At 42.1% G+C, this 16,883-nt stretch overlaps 2 long non-coding RNA genes across 2 annotated transcripts; both read right to left on the bottom strand.

The window, feature by feature from the left end:
- Nucleotides 1-1,197: 1,197 nt before the first annotated feature.
- On the bottom strand, nt 1,198-6,655 carry LOC148380240 (uncharacterized). Its single transcript, XR_015854881.1, has 2 exons — nt 6,290-6,655; nt 1,198-5,045 (listed from the first exon to the last, which is right to left on the bottom strand). It is a non-coding gene; the product is annotated as an uncharacterized LOC148380240 (long non-coding RNA).
- Nucleotides 6,656-8,728: 2,073 nt separating this feature from the next.
- On the bottom strand, nt 8,729-10,581 carry LOC148380239 (uncharacterized). The gene is made up of 2 exons (XR_015854799.1): nt 10,503-10,581; nt 8,729-10,396 (listed from the first exon to the last, which is right to left on the bottom strand). It is a non-coding gene; the product is annotated as an uncharacterized LOC148380239 (long non-coding RNA).
- Nucleotides 10,582-16,883: the final 6,302 nt, after the last annotated feature.

Below are 16,883 nucleotides of genomic sequence, written 5' to 3'. Positions count from 1 at the left end.
GTGGAGGTGGGGTTCTGTTGGTGTGTGTGTGTGGAGGGGGGGCTGTTGTCTTCCATCCCGTCTTTCGGCCTTGGCGATCATCTTTGGCCGAGTCTTTGGGTGGCTCCTGCTGGCACCTGCTGGTTTTATCTCCACGTGACCTTCCTGTGAACATTCTTCTCCAATCTTGGACATAGACTGTCGTACTGCTGGATTCTTTTAATTTTTTCATTTTGTACGAAATTATGTTAGCTTTTGGCTGTGACATCATTAATCTATTGCTGTTCTTTTGATACATCATGTATTTGCTTATTCTTAGTTTAATCATGCTTCCAACCGTATCTTTTCTTTGTTAGGCAAACTATTTCCCTCTGTGCAGAGCGTTCAGTAGTAATCAAAAACTGGCGTCTAGCATTAGTCAAAACACAAGATACAATCAAGTACTGAACGGTCAAGACGACTCTGGTCGTGTCCATGATTCAGAGAAAAAACATCAGGCATGCATTACACAGTTCCTTAAGGGTCATTAAGCAGAATTTGTGTTTTTAGAGTGGTTCACATCTGCCTGAGTGGCTTATATTTGGTCATTTTGTCATTTGAAAAATAAAGACAATTGTGACAATAGCATTTGTTTTATAACAGTGTGTATTTGCATGAAATGTTTGTCGTTCAAAAATGTCTGAAAAAACTATTGGCGCCCGGGCCCCTTCACTTTATTAAATCTGGCCCTCCTTGCAAAACGTTTGGACACCTTTGACATAATTCATCCGATCAGAGGCGATTCTGGGTACTTTTGCGCACTGGGCGAAACATCCATCGTTTAAAACGTAGAAAAAATAAACAAAAGCCACTTGTGGAATTTTGTCTCCCTCTCGTGGTATGTGGAAGAACCACTGACGTAAATCCAATTATACGTCACAGGCTTTTTTGGAAAAACAGTTGAGCCGCATTAAACTTTTAAATGAAACGTTTCCGAGTATTTCATTCAGTTGGATGCAATTGTCCAATCAAGCGTGGTATGTGAAGATAAGGCATGTGAATAAAAAATAAGCTCTGTTTTCACAGCAGCAAACTCATAGCGACGTCTTGCAATGTGTTTTGGCACCTACAAAAGGAAAAACAAACAAACGCGAGGTAGTTAATTATCCACCAGTTGTCCAAAAAACCACATACTTGTCTACAATCCTTTACACTTGAAAACAAAGCATGCTGACAAAGTTGAAGTGGTTACCAGTGGATTTAATTTAACTTGCTATATGCTCCAATTGCTGACAGAAACTTTACAGATCAATTTCAACTGGATAGGAATTGCAACATGGCATCATTGACTACAAAAGTACAAAAGGTAGTGGAGGAAAGCAAAAACGAAATATTTACAAAATAAAACTTGGGCGCATAACCTCAATTCGTTTATACACATTCCGTTTTCGTCATTGCGGCGGACTGGGTCGAGCCAACACGTCCTTGACCGATAAGAGTGTGACGGGGGTGGCAAAGTAGGAGCCAAAATGGTGGGTCCAAAGGTGGGGGGCGCTATTGGTCACATTTGCCGGAAGCCACGGCCTCTGGTACGGCAGCTGCTGCAGCAACCGCGGCTGCATTGGATGGCTGAGCCAAGCCGCCGTTTGCTCGCTCACCGCCACAGCACCTTGGTTTGGTGCCTGCTGGATGTAAAACTGCAACGGGTACGTCTGGCCGACATTGCTGCAACTACCCTCTGCAGGTCCATTCATAGCTAGCCTGTGATCGCACCCTGGCTGCACGTTTAAGATCGGAGGTATTTGGCGAGAACCGGGATTTAATGGCTGCAGTTGTTCTGCCGTTGGACCGGCGAAAGACGCCTGGTGGTCTGCGGCAACCACGCCACTGCTCACAGGGATTTGCTTTTCAAAGCCTTGAGGGACAACGTTATCTGGACCGGCATCTACGCAAGTCGTATCCGGCTTGACGATGACGTCACCAGGCCAATTCAGGTCACGGGGGACAACAGTGTTGGTGGACTTTTCCACTTGTGGGGTAAAGGATCCGGTGCCACTTGTCGCATCCATGGATCGATAGTGCCGCTTTTGATATCCTGACCACCGTTGCTCGGCACTATTGCCGGCGGGTTGCTGCTGTTGTCTGCTGCCTTAGACTTTTCTGGGTCACCATGTGCCGGGTCCCCTGAAGGCTCAACCACAGCCACCTTTGCCACCTTGGCTTGTGATGACTTGAGTCCGTTTTTGACAGGCATAGGCTCAGGCAGTGGGGTCTTATTGCTGCAAATCCAGATGAGTTGGTCCAGAGATTCAAGAGATGCTCTTTTCCCGGTGGGAAGGGATTTAGCTTGACGAATTGTCGATGTCGCGGCTAGAGAAGCGCCACCTTTAGCATGAGCTTGCTCTTTTACCCAAAAATGAGATGGTATCTCGGTGGCGGGGAGTCTCCCCTGCGAACGTGTCAGGTCATCTTTCGCTTGAGAACTTGGTTGAGCTCCAGAGATGCTTGGAGTAGACAGGTCCTCCAAGAGCAAAGTTTTGAGTTGGGAATGAGGCTCGCTTTCTGATCTTAGCCTGGTAGTTGCAGAAGATACACTATCCAAGGAGACAGTTTTATCTTTCACCTGACCAATCCAAGGCGGTTGCAAGGTAGGAGCGCCACTGTCAGGTTCAAAATCAGCAAAAGGATCAGCAGACAAAACCAGTGAGGCAGAATGTTGAGTCTTTTCTCGCGAGGAGTGCATCCAGACTTACAGCAGTCCGACAGCACAAAAGATCTGTCACACCCCTCACTCTTTTTATTTGGAATGCCCTACCCACAATGTGAGACTAGCCCCTGACAGGTGGGGGGGAAAGCATGGCTTAGTCTCATGAGAAACAAAAAAGAGCGCAAGGACAAAATGCTATGTGAAACAAGTACTCACAAGACGTCATGAGAAACAAAAGAGTGCAAGGACAAAATGCTATGTGAAACAAGTACCGTATTTTCCGGACTATAAGTCGCTCCGGAGTATAAGTCGCACCAGCCATAAAATGCCCCAAAAAGTGAAAAAAAACATATATAAGTCGCTCCGGAGTATAAGTCGCATGTTGGGGGGCAATTTATTCGACAAAATCCCACACCAAAAACAGTCATGAACGAGCAACAACAGGCTAAACGATAGCAACAACAGGCTAAACGATAGGTATGCTAACGTGACAAACACAAACAAAGAGCTGAGAACGGGTCTGATGTAACATATAGAGTGATTAAGGACAACTATTACATGAATAACATGTTTATAAAACCATTGGTGTCACTCCAATTCATTAAATCCATCAATCATTCGATACGATAGCAACAGGCTAAACGATAGGTATGCTAACGTGACAAACACAAATGAGGAGCTGAGAACGGGCCTGACGTAACATATAGAGTGATTTAGGACAACCATTACATAAACAACATGTTTATAAAACCATCGGTGTCACTCCAATTCATTAAATCCATCGATCGTTCTTTGTCAACAATGGCTGCGCGCGGCTGAGGGCGCTTGCACTTCAAAATATTCCACAGGCTCATATAACGATAGATAAACTATATTTCAAGTAACTATAATATAAGCAATAATATTATCAAACCATCCGTGCACTTTAAATCCATTAAATCCATCGATCAAATTCCTCGTCCTTTGTCAACATCGCCGCGCGTGCGCCGTGACGTCACCCTCGTCTTTATTCCACAGATCTGGTATATAACTATATTGTAGCGTTAACAAAGTACAAGGATAGACGTGGGTTTGGTAAACGGCTCTTTATTCCACAAAACAAACTTCCAAGCGTGTGGCGGCGTGGACTTCCAGAGACGATAGCTCCATGGCAGAGGACCGGGCGTGCGTAATGGCCATGTCCGAGCCCCATGCATCGTTCGCGGACAGCCACTCGACCGAGCGCCGGCCCCCGACTCAGTAGAGTAGGACCGGGCGTGCGTAAAAGCCATAATAGTTTTTCAAACCTTCTATGTCACTCCAAATCCTTAATTCCGTCAAACTCTTTGTCCTCCGTGTCACTTAGAAATGATCACCGCTAGTGATGCCGGTGTTGTCCTTACGTGGGTCGCGCCGCGCGGTGCCACTGACGTCACTTGAAATAGTAATCCATTGGTACGTCACGGTTCTCCAAACTTTCTTTCTGCTGCTCGATTACTGTTTTCAGCTGCATATTTTACAACTTGAAGTTTGTAACTTGCAAAATATGACTTTCTTTTTGGTGCCATTTTTCTTAAGCCCACCCAGTTGATGAGTCACGGCCAACGGTGAAATTTAAAGCGCCCTCATCCAGTTTCGTCTGAAAATATTTTTTTTTTCAGATGTAGTTTTTTGGTTTGTTTATTTGGTTGTTTTATCAAAGACAAAGCCTGCTTTATTGTCGATTTTTTTTTTTCATATACCAAGACACACAAAGAGATTGAAATTACGTTCCCACTATCCCTCGGTGAGATAGTACACATATCCATACAAGCAACACAAAAAAACCCAAGAAGGCATAAACAATGAATAAATAAGAGTGTTGAATAAATGATAAATAAACAAATAATAATAAATAATCATAATAAATATAAGAGGAGCAAACAGACAGTGGACTTGGATATGGTGCTTTAAAGTGTTAATTGCTGTATTTGATGTTTTCTCTATTTTTTATGTTTTGAATATGTTCAAGATAAAGATATAAAAGCATGTGAAGTGATCAACTATACTAAAAATAACATGGGAAGTGGTCAACTATACTTGTAAGTGATGTCTTAATGATCAAGTAAAAATTTGTGGAAAAAAAAACATATATAAGTCGCTCCTGAGTATAAGTCGCCCCCCCCACCCAAACTATGAAAAAAACCGCGACTTATAGTCCGGAAATTACGGTAGTCACAGACAGGACGCCATGAGAAAGGAGTGCAAGGACAAAATGCCATGTGCAGACATCAACAAAATGAATTGAGCTATCAGCAACTTTCTTGGATTCCCAGAGGTGTAGAAGGTCAGGAAGCTCCAGGCAGCATCGTTTGACTTGTTGTGGACTGGTGGACGTCTGCAAGGCGAAACAGCAAGCATTCTGCGCAATAATTTTATTAATAAGTACTCATTAGGGAACGCATGATAACATATGTATACAATTTATCTAACAGCCACGTTCTGCGATCGTCGGTTCGGCACGCTCAGGGAGGGAGCGTGTGAGGAGGGAAAGACGATTGGTTCATATCAATTAACACCCGCCCCAACAGTCCGTATCAACCACACAGAGCGCGGGTGCAGGAAGGGGTGTGTTACGAATGTCAGGCGCGGGATTCTGTGCAGCGAGGGAGCGGTGCGAGTTTGGATAATGGACGTCGTACGTCAGGGATGTCAAAGTCAAACACACCGAGGGCCAAAAAAAACAAATTTGATACAAGCCGAGGGCCGGACTGGTTCAATGTTTATTAGAATATATCGAAATGATTGCACATAGCCTATTGAACCAAGACCTAACACAGTGTACATTATTTAATGATTAAATGAATATGGCAATATTTTGTGATGGCTCTGTCAGTAACTTCAAGGGAAAACATTTTCAACAGCCAAACAGCAAAACATTAAATTGTTTTTATAAACAAAATGTGTTTCTTAATATCAAGATGAATGCATCAACAAAAGTGCATGAAAAATTATTATTGTGCTGCTCTATGATCTACCGATCACTGCTTTCAAATCGTAAAATAAAAAAACGAATCAAATCAGTTGTATTCGTTCTCATGGCTCTTATCTGCAATTTTCCCTCAGTCCATTCAACTGAAAAATAAATATAAATAAATAAAATATCAAAATGTATGGCACACAGACAAAACAATACTTTCTTCAAAGAAAAATCACGTCTTGTAGAAACAAATGTAAAAATGTAACTGAATTAAAAAACGGAAAATACGCTACTGCTCTGTGATGCTCACTTGTCTGAGCCTGAGCCTGATACTTGGAGGTGTCTCATCTTTTGTACAAGTTCATCGATGTTCGGGGTTAGGCTCTGAGGCTCAAAACCCGTTTTTGATCGACTGATTTTGAACTGTCTGATTTTGCGATCTCTTTTGCCACAATAAAGCTAGCCTTGACAGCAGCCTCGCTTTGTGATTTAGCATATGTGAACATAGCCTGTCTGGACTTAAGGCCTCGTTTTAATTCTTCCACCTTCTGTAGCTTTTGTTCATATTCCATATTCTTGTCTTTGTCTGTGTGTTTCTTAGACGTTTGATAGTGCCTTCTCAAATTAAATTCTTTCATTGCAGCCACATTTTCTCCACACAGAAGACACACAGGTTTGCCTCTTACCTCCGTAAACATGTGCTCTGCCTCCCACCTGGCCTGAAACCCCCTGTTCTCAGCGTCCACCTTACGTTTAGCCATTTTTGAGGAGGGGGGTATCAGAAAGTTGAACTCTGCTCTGACGACTGATGAATAATGAAGCCGTTGTGCGAGCGAGCTGCAGTGACATCGCGGGCTACCGTTGCATTGTGGGAAATGTAGTGTTGGTGCGTGCAAAACACCAGCGGGCGGCTGTGGCCTGCGGGCCGGTTCGAATAGTAATTAAATATCATCCAGGGGGCCATAGATAATCAATTCGCGGGCCGTAACTCTGACATATGTGTCGTACGTGGTCAAAAGAAGAGGCAAGGCGGAGTAGAGAGGGACAATTAAAAAAAAAACAAAAAAAACAAAAAAAAAAACGCGTGTTCGAGGGTGTGGAAAACCTCCCCAGCAGATACAATTGTACGCCCCAGCGGTACTGCTGTGTTGTATTACGTCATGACGCACGGGCGTCTGTTCAATACAGCCACACGCTAAGCTGTTGACCTGTGTCTCATTATTACCTATCCTATACATAAATGAACTTTTCCGCCTTGTTGGACGTAGAAAAGCTGAGCGCCGGGTGAACTATTCAGTTCGTTTGAAGCGCTTTTAGTGTTGTCTTTGGCGACCTTCTCGTTACTAGCGCTAACGCCCATCTTGTTTTCCCAGTGGTCCGTCTCACCAGCTGTGACGCAATTTAAATTGCTTTTCTTTCACTTTGGACGCGATTGGCCATTTTAAAAACTTCCAATGTTTTGTATGTATTGTTTGATTGTCTAACATTTTGCATTTTAGATTAGATTAGATAGAACTTTATTTATCCCACTGACGGGAAATTTTTTTGTCACAGCAGCGCACAAGAGTGCAAGAATACCAGAAACCAGGGCTGTGGACTCGGTCGGATTTTTGCTCCGAGTCCGAGTCCGGCCTCTTGACCACCGAGTCCGAATGTCCATTTTTTCTGTTAATTCATGTAACTGCTTAGTCTTTATTCAAGGCTAATTTAGATCAAAATCAAAATAATGATATAAGCTGGGTGACATAATCATCCTTGACATTGGTACATAATGTAAACATTAGCCTAAGTGCAACTCAACGTGGCCGCATTGATCGTAAGCAGGGCTGTGGACAGTATTCCTACGCGCATTCTCAGCAGCATGATGAAAATAAAATTGAAGGATTTTTTTTTTATTGTCGGACTCGGTGGACTCGGTCAAAATCAGCACCGAGTCCGGCAAAAATGACCGAGTCCGACCGAGTCCCCGAGTCCGGCAACAATGACCGAGTCCGACCGAGTCCCCGAGTCCACAGCCCTGCCAGAAACATGTGCAAAATGTAAAAATGGATACATTAAAACGACAAGTACCAGTAGTGGTCGAGATGATAACGGAAGGAAACCGACACGTGATCAGGTGCAGCATGTGTTGTAGAGTCTGACAGCAGTGGGAATGAAGGACCTGCGGAACATCTCCTCCTTCTTACACCATGGATAGAACAGTCTGCTGCTGAAGGAGCTGCTCAGGGACCCCATAATATCATGGAGGAGGTGAGTGGTCTTGTCCATGATGGATTTAACATCCTCCTCTCACCCACAACCTCTATGGAGTCCAGGGGACAGGACAGGACAGGACAGAGGTCGCGCTCCTGACCAGTTTATTTAGTCTCCCTCTGTCCCGGTCCGTACTGCCCCCTCTCCAGCAGACCACAGCTTAGAGCAGGGGTCAAAGTCATACACACAGCGGGCCAAAATGTGAAACTTGGACGAGGTTGCAGGCCAACATTGATATTTATTGAAAAAAACAAAACAAAAAAAACTTCCTCCACATATAATAATGAACCTTTTCATATCTACAAAAAATCGTTTTGCATATCAAATATGGAACAAGAAAAGCTTAATTTTGTCCAATATATAACTAAATATTGCACAGATGCAAAATTGAATTGCAAATAATAAAAAACGCATCGATTTCTTACATAAAATGTAACTAAAAACTGTGCTCAAACCATATCCCTCTTAAGCCCATCGTAACACTGAGATGCAAAATAAAGAAAACACCGCGTTAGACAATCGTTAGCTTGTAGCATGTTTTTGAGTTTGAGTTTTTTTATTCACGCAATATCCAAGACATACAACAAACAGTATTACACAGTCGGATGCGTGAAAGGTTACCCCAAGCAAGCTATTTAAAGCTTTTAATAGGGGGCCTGGTTTCCCATAAGTAGCAGATATTGGCCAGATATCCTTACATTATGGACAAACATACAGATATATAATAGACAATAACAATAAACACACAATAAGGTACAACACACAATAAACATACGTCAAGTAATAGATAGTCTCATTTGATCAGCACATTAAACATACATCGATAGGAGTTGATTTTTTAGATTTGCCTTGAAGATGGATATGGATTGCAACATTTTTAGTGTTTCGTCAAGCTCATTCCAAATCTGTGGCCCTCTGCACACAATGCTGAAGCTTGTAGATTTTAGTTTCCGTTTTTTCCCAATGACTAGCTTGCTATTCCTGGTGGTGTGGGTGTGGCTGGGAGTCCAGATTGGGATGAGTTGATGTTGGGATGTTGGCTAACGTAACTTCGATATGTAAATAAAAATAACATCCAATCGTTCACACAAGTCTAACAGAAGAAAAAAAAAACACAAGAATGACGGACCAATTTTGTCCAAGGCAATAACGTTTTGAGGAACATCAACTTTGTACATCCACAGTATGTAGTTAGTACGTGTAACTGATCCGTCACCGGGTCTCGTACTGAGTAAAACACTTACACTAAGCATCCACAGGAGGGCGCTCGTCACTATGAAACAAAAGTTGATGACGTTTCAATACAAAACACTGAGTCCAGAACAACAACCATGTGCCTCTCTTTTTACGTGCAGCCTTCTCCGTTAAACATTTTCCCAAAGGCTAATGATAGATTCAAATATAAAATAACAATAATAAACAAATTAACAAATAACATTCCTCTGTCAAAGTGCAGACATTCAAGTCCATACATTGGAGTAGCAAGAAAAAGTGCATAAAGAAAACATTACCAGTCAGTTTGCTACACACTGATCTGCTCCGATGTGTCAGATACCTGGCATGTCTTCTTCGATGCGAGTTCATCAATGTCTGGGCTGAGGCTCTGAGCTGAGGAAATCCTCAGGATTGCACAAAGGTGGTCATCAGTCAGACGTCTCCTGTGAGATGTTGTGGTCATCTTCATTGAAGAGAATAGTTCCAATAGATAAGTGCTGCTGCACATGGAGAGCAGCTTGAGTGCGGAGCTGAGCGATTGATTATGTCAGGGATGAAATGTGGAAACTGTGCGGTGCCCGCAGCATCATACTTGGATTTGAGTGTGTCACGACACTGGAGTTCAATCAGCTCCATTTGGAGGTTGGTTGGTGCGTAGCGGAGCATTATGGGATTTACTACCACAGAGTCATAGAAAGTCCCGAGGAGAGCCCTGCAAATACCGAAAGACCTCGGTGGTCTCCTCAGCAGGTGGAGGCGACTCTGGCCCTTCTTGTACAGGGCGTGAGTGTGTTCAGTCCAGTCCAGTTTGTTTTTAGGCGAACACCCAGGAATTTGTAGTTCTCCACGACATCAATGTCCGCCGTTCCCTGGACGTTCACCGGAGTGAAGTGGGGTGCTTTCCTCTTGAAGTTCACAATTATCTTCTTCGTCTTGCTGGTGTTCAGCTGAAGCTGGTTGAGCTCACACCAACTGACAAAGTCCTTGTTGACCGTCCTGTATTCCAGATCGTTCCCCTCAGAAACTTATCCAACAATGGCTGTGTCGTCTGAGAACTTCTGGATGTGGCAGTGTGTAGTAGTAATAATAATAATAATAATGATAATAATAATATTTTTTCATGACGTCGATTTTCTATGATACATGTTCACGCCATATTTTATAAAATTCTGCTTTTCCCTTCGAATTCCTACATTATTTGACCGATTCAACCCGTTCCAACTTGAAACATCCTTCTGTAGCATTCCCCAAGTATTCAGCTTCTTTGGCTTCACACGCAATTTCTCCAGAAATTGCTGATTCTCGTTGTTTTTCTGGATATTCGGCTGAAATGAAAGACAAGCAAGAGGAGATTAGGAATGGCCGTGAATGGCACGAGGCAAACAAAAATCTCTGGATGTTCCTGACAGAGGAACCATTTGTGTCGCTCACCTTGTCTGGTTTTGTGACACTCGGCAAGGATCAACATCACCACGGCCATCGGAGCAAGGAACGCCAACGGAAAAGCGGGTGTTGGGTTTACAACATTTATCAGAAATCAATCTCAGAGACGGTAGGTCTTTCCTGGCTTAGCGTTTTCTCCTGCGCAGAAGGACGGATCACAGACACACAGCAAGTGTGGCAGTGATTCGCACTTTGCTCTGAGTTTTAGCCGAGCTTTTATTGAGAGAGAAACAAAGGGGCAAGTGTACATGGTCGAGTAGGTTTCCAGACAAGAAAAACATTCCATAGCTATATCCCATTACCACAGAACACAGGGGGTACTCTTATGGACGGGGCAGTATGGACGTCCCATGGCCAGTAACTCAACCAAGATGTAGTCTTTAGTGCCTCTGGGAATACATTGCTGTGCCGTACTCATGACTTCAACCCGAACCAGACCTTTGTCCGCTTCAGCCGTCCCATGACAATCACATGATCTGCACATGTCTAGCTAACTGTGGGGCCCATTGCATAGCGCGGCTAATGACTGCCATATGCCCCCAAGTCATTTTCACGAGGCCAGATACTGCGGAGAATCTTGCACACAAAAGTAATTTCATTGAATCCAATGATAAAAAGTATATAATTTCCAACATTCCCCCCTGTTTATCATTGGAATTCATGGGAAAACAAAACATCAACTAATAAGTACATATGTGTATACATGAGTATATGCTTACACAATATAGTATAGCACCATCAAAAAAACATGAAAGTTTACATTCCAGAGTTTATCAGAACTACAGCCCTTCATCTGGCTTTGGCTATGTTCGTTATAATGGAATGTATTTTGTTCTGGATCGTCAAGAAAAATAGACAGGTAGGCGATTTACGCAAGGCGATCGCACTCATCTTGTTCACGCTGGGCCAACCTGATATTCTGGACAGCAGACGCTGATGTGAACCTTTTAGTCATGTGACAAATTAAAATAATGCCACATGTGGTCATTTGATAAAGTAATGAAGGACATAATATTGACACAATATCACAGCATACTGCAAAGTTGAAATGCTCTTAGTTTTGCCCCCCTTGCATATGTATGTGTCTGTCGATGCAAAGTCCAGTCCACTGAATGTTCAGTCGTGAATTGCTCTGGGATCACTGCCCAGGGCCTGCTGTCCATCCAAGATCTTTATGTCCACTTCACCGTCCTCAGAGTCTCTTCCCAGGCCCCGGTCAGCGTTCAGGAGTTCCCTAGTAAACGACATCTCCATAACCGGTCGTCAGCAAACAATTCTTCTCCTTTGGGGTTGTTCGGGGCACGGGGATGATTGGTGGTTGTCGTCTCATCGGAGTGTTCAATAGAACCTCCGAGCGTCCCTGCATCTACTCCTATGATCCAGAAGCCCGCGTGAACCTAAAACAAACAAACAAACAAACAAACAAACAAACAAACAAACAAACAAACAAACAACACTCCCCCCAGGAGTTATGAATTATCTCCCTTATTTCTCATCATGCTGTCAGTCTCGCACGATTTCTCCTGTAGCAGAGTAACTGCTAGCCGTTCAAGTTAGCCTTTCCTGCTGCAGCTGTCACTGTCTGAAGTCCTGTCAATCACGTCTCAGCAATCACTCTTTCCCAGTCCAAATACTAATTTTCTCTCCAAATTTCCTCTTTGATTTAGGTTTTTTCTCAATATCGTCAAATTGGTACCAGTCTCGTCAGTTTTGTCCTACCAATTTGTGTATGTACCTTATCTTCGTCGAAATGTGTTCTTACTTTCCCTTTAATAGCAGCTTCAATGTATTCATGTGTTAAGAAATTTTCCCTATTCCTTGTTTCTGATCCAATTTCCTATTTTATTTAATTACCTTTCAAACATTTGTTGTCTATTGTGCTGCGGTCTGATCCCTATTAGCTTTATGATTTGTCATCATTCATGCTTTTCCGTTGATAGACCTTAACCCTTACTGTCGCTAGATTGTTACCACGCTTTGCTTCCATTCCAGATTGTTATCTCCCATTAACTTTGCTTTCGAGATGCTTCTTCTGCTCCTTCCATCACTGCCTGTTGAATTCTGGCACGTCCTGTTAAAGCCTTAAACAAGTGAATCCGAAAAACATTGAATGTCACAATTAAATTTTATATCTACTTACTCATTCAAACGTAACCCCACCCCCCTTTGACACATTCGCCCAATGTGTCATTAGGCATTCAAAAAGGAACCAGCAAACGTCCTACCACATCATCATGTGTCTTGCAGCCAGTCCTGTCGAACCTTGCACTCATCCAGGATCGTCATCCCCAAGTTCCTGAAAATTGACTGTGCGCTTCACACTCGGCAATACCAACAACGGACACTTGTACTCACAAAACCACACAGGCAACGAGTATCTACTAAATGAAAATAGACACACAATGAATCATGGCGCACGAGGATTCCGTCCTGAAACTTCTCAATCATCATAAAAATCAATAGGGTTAGGGTTAACATTTTCACGTGAATTCAAAATAACCTTTCCAAGACTGCAATCGACAACCTGCAAAAGTAATGCAAGTTAAAAAACAACCAGCAATCTGCTCCTCGGCTGGCGGTTGATGCTGCAATAAGTCAAGTGACACACAGAAACAAAGCAAAGCTCGCACTTGCCACAAGCAAGCTTAATGGTTAATATGTATGGTTGTCATCTACATAGTCTGTCACCTTGTCGGGTGAGTCCAGGTTCGTCATGTCATATGTCCATCGTCCTAGTGTTCGATATCAGTCCTGTCTTGTCCATCCGTGTTGCTGAATTCGGCCTTCTCCATGAACTATTTTTGTTGTTCATGGTGCCTTTGATTAACCATCGGCTGTTAGTCATCACGCTTGGGTGTTTCCGTCTCAGGTGAGAGGAACCTTACCCTCAACTGTGACCCTTTCATACCAACTCCAAAATATTTTGGCCTTTCATACTGCCCTCAACACACACACACATGTTCCTAACCACACAAGCGCCAATCCATTCGCATCTATCACTCATACAACAACAAACAAATTTAGTATGTGTAAGTGAACGGGCAATCAGCGAATATTGACGGTAAATCCTTCATTTCTGGATGTTCTTCCCAAGTGAATATTTCGTACATTCGTACCGGACCTTTACCGTAAAATTGCCAATTAAATGCCCAAAAATTCAGTTATTTGTTCTGCTGAGCATGTTCATGGATGAGCATGGGGAAAGAAGCAGCCTCAGCAGGTCCTTAAATAATCTTGTCCTAATCCATCGTTCTGATCGGGCACCTGGGTAGAGATACTCAAAAGTCTTCCTCCAACAGTCTACTCTACTACATTATTTTCACTTTGCCATGTTAAGGCATTTGTTTTCCGAGTCCTATCACATTTGCCATCGCGTTCACTGTCACTTGGTGTGAGTCTCATGCAGTGTTATTCTTAACTGTCAAAAGTTTTCATGGCTGTTATTCCTTGATCTTATCAGACTTTTTGTTTTGACACCAGAATTTCCCTGTGAGGTGTGATTAACTTCTACTTTATTAATTACCTCCATTGAACAATCTAATCACCTTTTGACTGCATCCTAGTAGATCCTAATGCCCTATTTCCCTTCTCCAAACTGTCAATGACTTAATGTCTAATTGTTAAGCTGGATGGGCTAAATGTGATTCTACTCTTATTTCTTGCAATTTTAGCCTATCTGTTTTATCCAAATTTATCCTCTGATTATGATACTTTTTCTTTCTTCGTAACACTACACACTTTGTTCCTTATTTATTTGTCTTTTAGCAAGACTCCTCAGTTGTGTCAAACTCAGTGCCCAAGCAAGCTTCCATCCACTCTGACCCAAGCTCCACCAAGTTTGATAACGTCTCAGCAGCTTGATGCATCTTTCAGGTCTTGTGTGTCTTTCGCCGCACCTCATTGTCAGGTTGTTGTTATCTTTGGTTGTAGTCTCAGAGTCAACTCATCCCTCACTCTTGGATGAGTCCATTTTCAACTGAGTCCATTCTCATCTTGTGAGTTCTTTCGTTCTTTGTACTCCGCCTCCGAGGATGCCGTTCTCCTCCAGGGCGTTGTGCTTCCCCCCCAAGCACAAATATAGTCCTTCTTTGCTCTTGCAAAGGTCAAAGGTGCCTTAGAGCCATGCACCATTTTTCTTGATGTTCTCAGCTGTCGGTGGAGTCTCGGGATCGAGTTTCAGAGTCACTGATGGATACTGAAAAAGACAGACTGGGATACCAAACTTAAATATCATCTTCCAATTTGACATAAATTTCATAGTGCCTTCTGTTAATCAAACTTCAAATTCTACTGTTATCAATAATCTAATCTACTTGAGAAGGACAGCGCTTTTCCTTCATGAGCGCTCGGATGTATTGCGATGGACCTCATTTGAACCATTTTAAATCGACAGATTACCCTAAACTTAAATTGCAAGTCTTAACTGTGATTTCTCTCAATTATACTGTAATTTGTAGAAGCTCCTCCTATTTTCAAGCTACTATCTATCTTTTGTTTTCCTAACTTTGATTTTATGCCATTCTCTCTATTACCTTTCCACCTTTTCTGATTTGAGCCTTCAATTTCTGATAAAGTTTCCAAATTTTGCCTAGTATCATCTCTATTTTGGCCTCAGTATTAATGGTGTTATGCTCACTTTACAGATATTACTGAACTGTCCTGAATTTATAATTCACTGCCACTACATCGAAGGCCATTTCTCAGCTGTTTACTTTTTCCATGTTCCTGTTAGGCTCCACTATTCGAATCTAGGATGTGATTTTCATATAGAGTCTCTTTTAGGTTCCTATGTGGATCATGTTTCACACAAACAGGACATGCTTAAATTAATTTTTTTTTCAAGAATCTAAACCAAAGGTAACTAATAGGTAACTAATAACTCATCTCCCCCCTGTTGTCACATAAGTGACACAACAGGCGTTGCCTTAAAAGTCATTTTGGCAAAACAGTTTTGTTATTGACATTGTCAATAACACCTTATCCATTATCACACCCTTTGTTGTTTGAACTAATATCATTTTCAATCTTGTCAATCCTTCTACTTTTGGTGTCCACGCGAATGTATCTTTGACTGCTAACGGCTGTCCATGAGCCACTCCTGTTAGTGGCTTAGCAATTTCAGCATAGCGTGGAGCCCAAGCTCTGCAGTAATGACAGAGAAAAAACATCAGTTGTTCTTCGTGACAGGTCGTGGTGTGTCTAATATAACCTGTTCCCTGCTCTCCCTTTCGCTGAGAGTAAACCAAGATAGTTTACTTCTGGTTTTTACGCATCCTAACTTCTGTTACTTGACTTCACTTCCTCTCTGGCCTAGATGCTGCATGAGGAGGAAGGAATCTCATCCTTACACTTCCTTTGTTTCAAAAGCAATTATCATCATTGTAGACGAAAACTTGAATTTTTGTCTATTCGAAGCCCTTTGAGACTGTTTGTGATTTAGGGCTATACAAATAAACTTGACTTGACTTTTAGATGAAAGCGTAAAACGAGCCATTCAATTCATGATAATCAGTCAACCACTGTGAAATAAGCCTATTTTCTTAGCATTAAATATGCTCAAAATCACTCTTCCTTCAAAGTTGTTCTACTACTTTTCACATAGAAGTCTCCAACAACGTCAACCATTCAACCTGTATCTTGTCATTCATTCCTGCTCATTTGCATCTCACACACGCGCACACACACAGGCACGCAGGCACTGGTCTCACTCTCCTCGAGCTCTCTTCAAGCTGTCCACACAGTCATACTACATCATTTTTAATTCACAGTCCTCATTTGAATCTGTCCTATCTCAAGGTACTTGATAAAACAACCCTCTCATTCCGATTTTGACATATTCCAAAAATTCACTCAAGAGATGCTTGCATTCAATTAATTCCATAAGCTTTTCATTTCCACAAAATTTACAAATTTAGGGCAATTTTCCTTCCACTCATTCTTAAAGGCAAATTCTACATTACACCTTTACATTGTCCCAGTTTGAAATTCACATCATTCAGCCCATTCAAATCACACTGGGAAAGTTTTTCAACATTCCCGAAATTGCAAAATTAAAAAAAGTCATGTTTTCACGTTAAATTATTACTTCTTCGTATGGCATGCTCAAACTTGGCCAATAAAAAAAATTGATTAAAATTTCTGCAAAATTTTATAAAATTCATATTTCACCTCCAAGTTCTACATGTTTCAACTGATTCAATTCTGCTCGAACATTATTCTGTTGCATCTTTTAAGTATTTATTCATCTTTTTCGCCTGTCTTTACACCAATTTCTCCAAAAAATGCATTTTCCAGTTTCAATGTCTCCTTCTTTTTCTTGCGGTGCAAATCAAATAGACCCCAGTCTAGTAACTTTCCTTGCACACTATT

This window comes from Syngnathus floridae, chromosome 21, assembly GCF_059516105.1.
Source record: "Syngnathus floridae isolate MCC-2025c chromosome 21, RoL_Sflo_1.0, whole genome shotgun sequence".
NCBI classification, from domain to species: Eukaryota; Metazoa; Chordata; class Actinopteri; order Syngnathiformes; family Syngnathidae; genus Syngnathus; species Syngnathus floridae.
The sequence above is the reverse complement of the archived record's forward strand: the minus strand, read 5'-3'. Positions and strand labels throughout refer to the sequence as shown.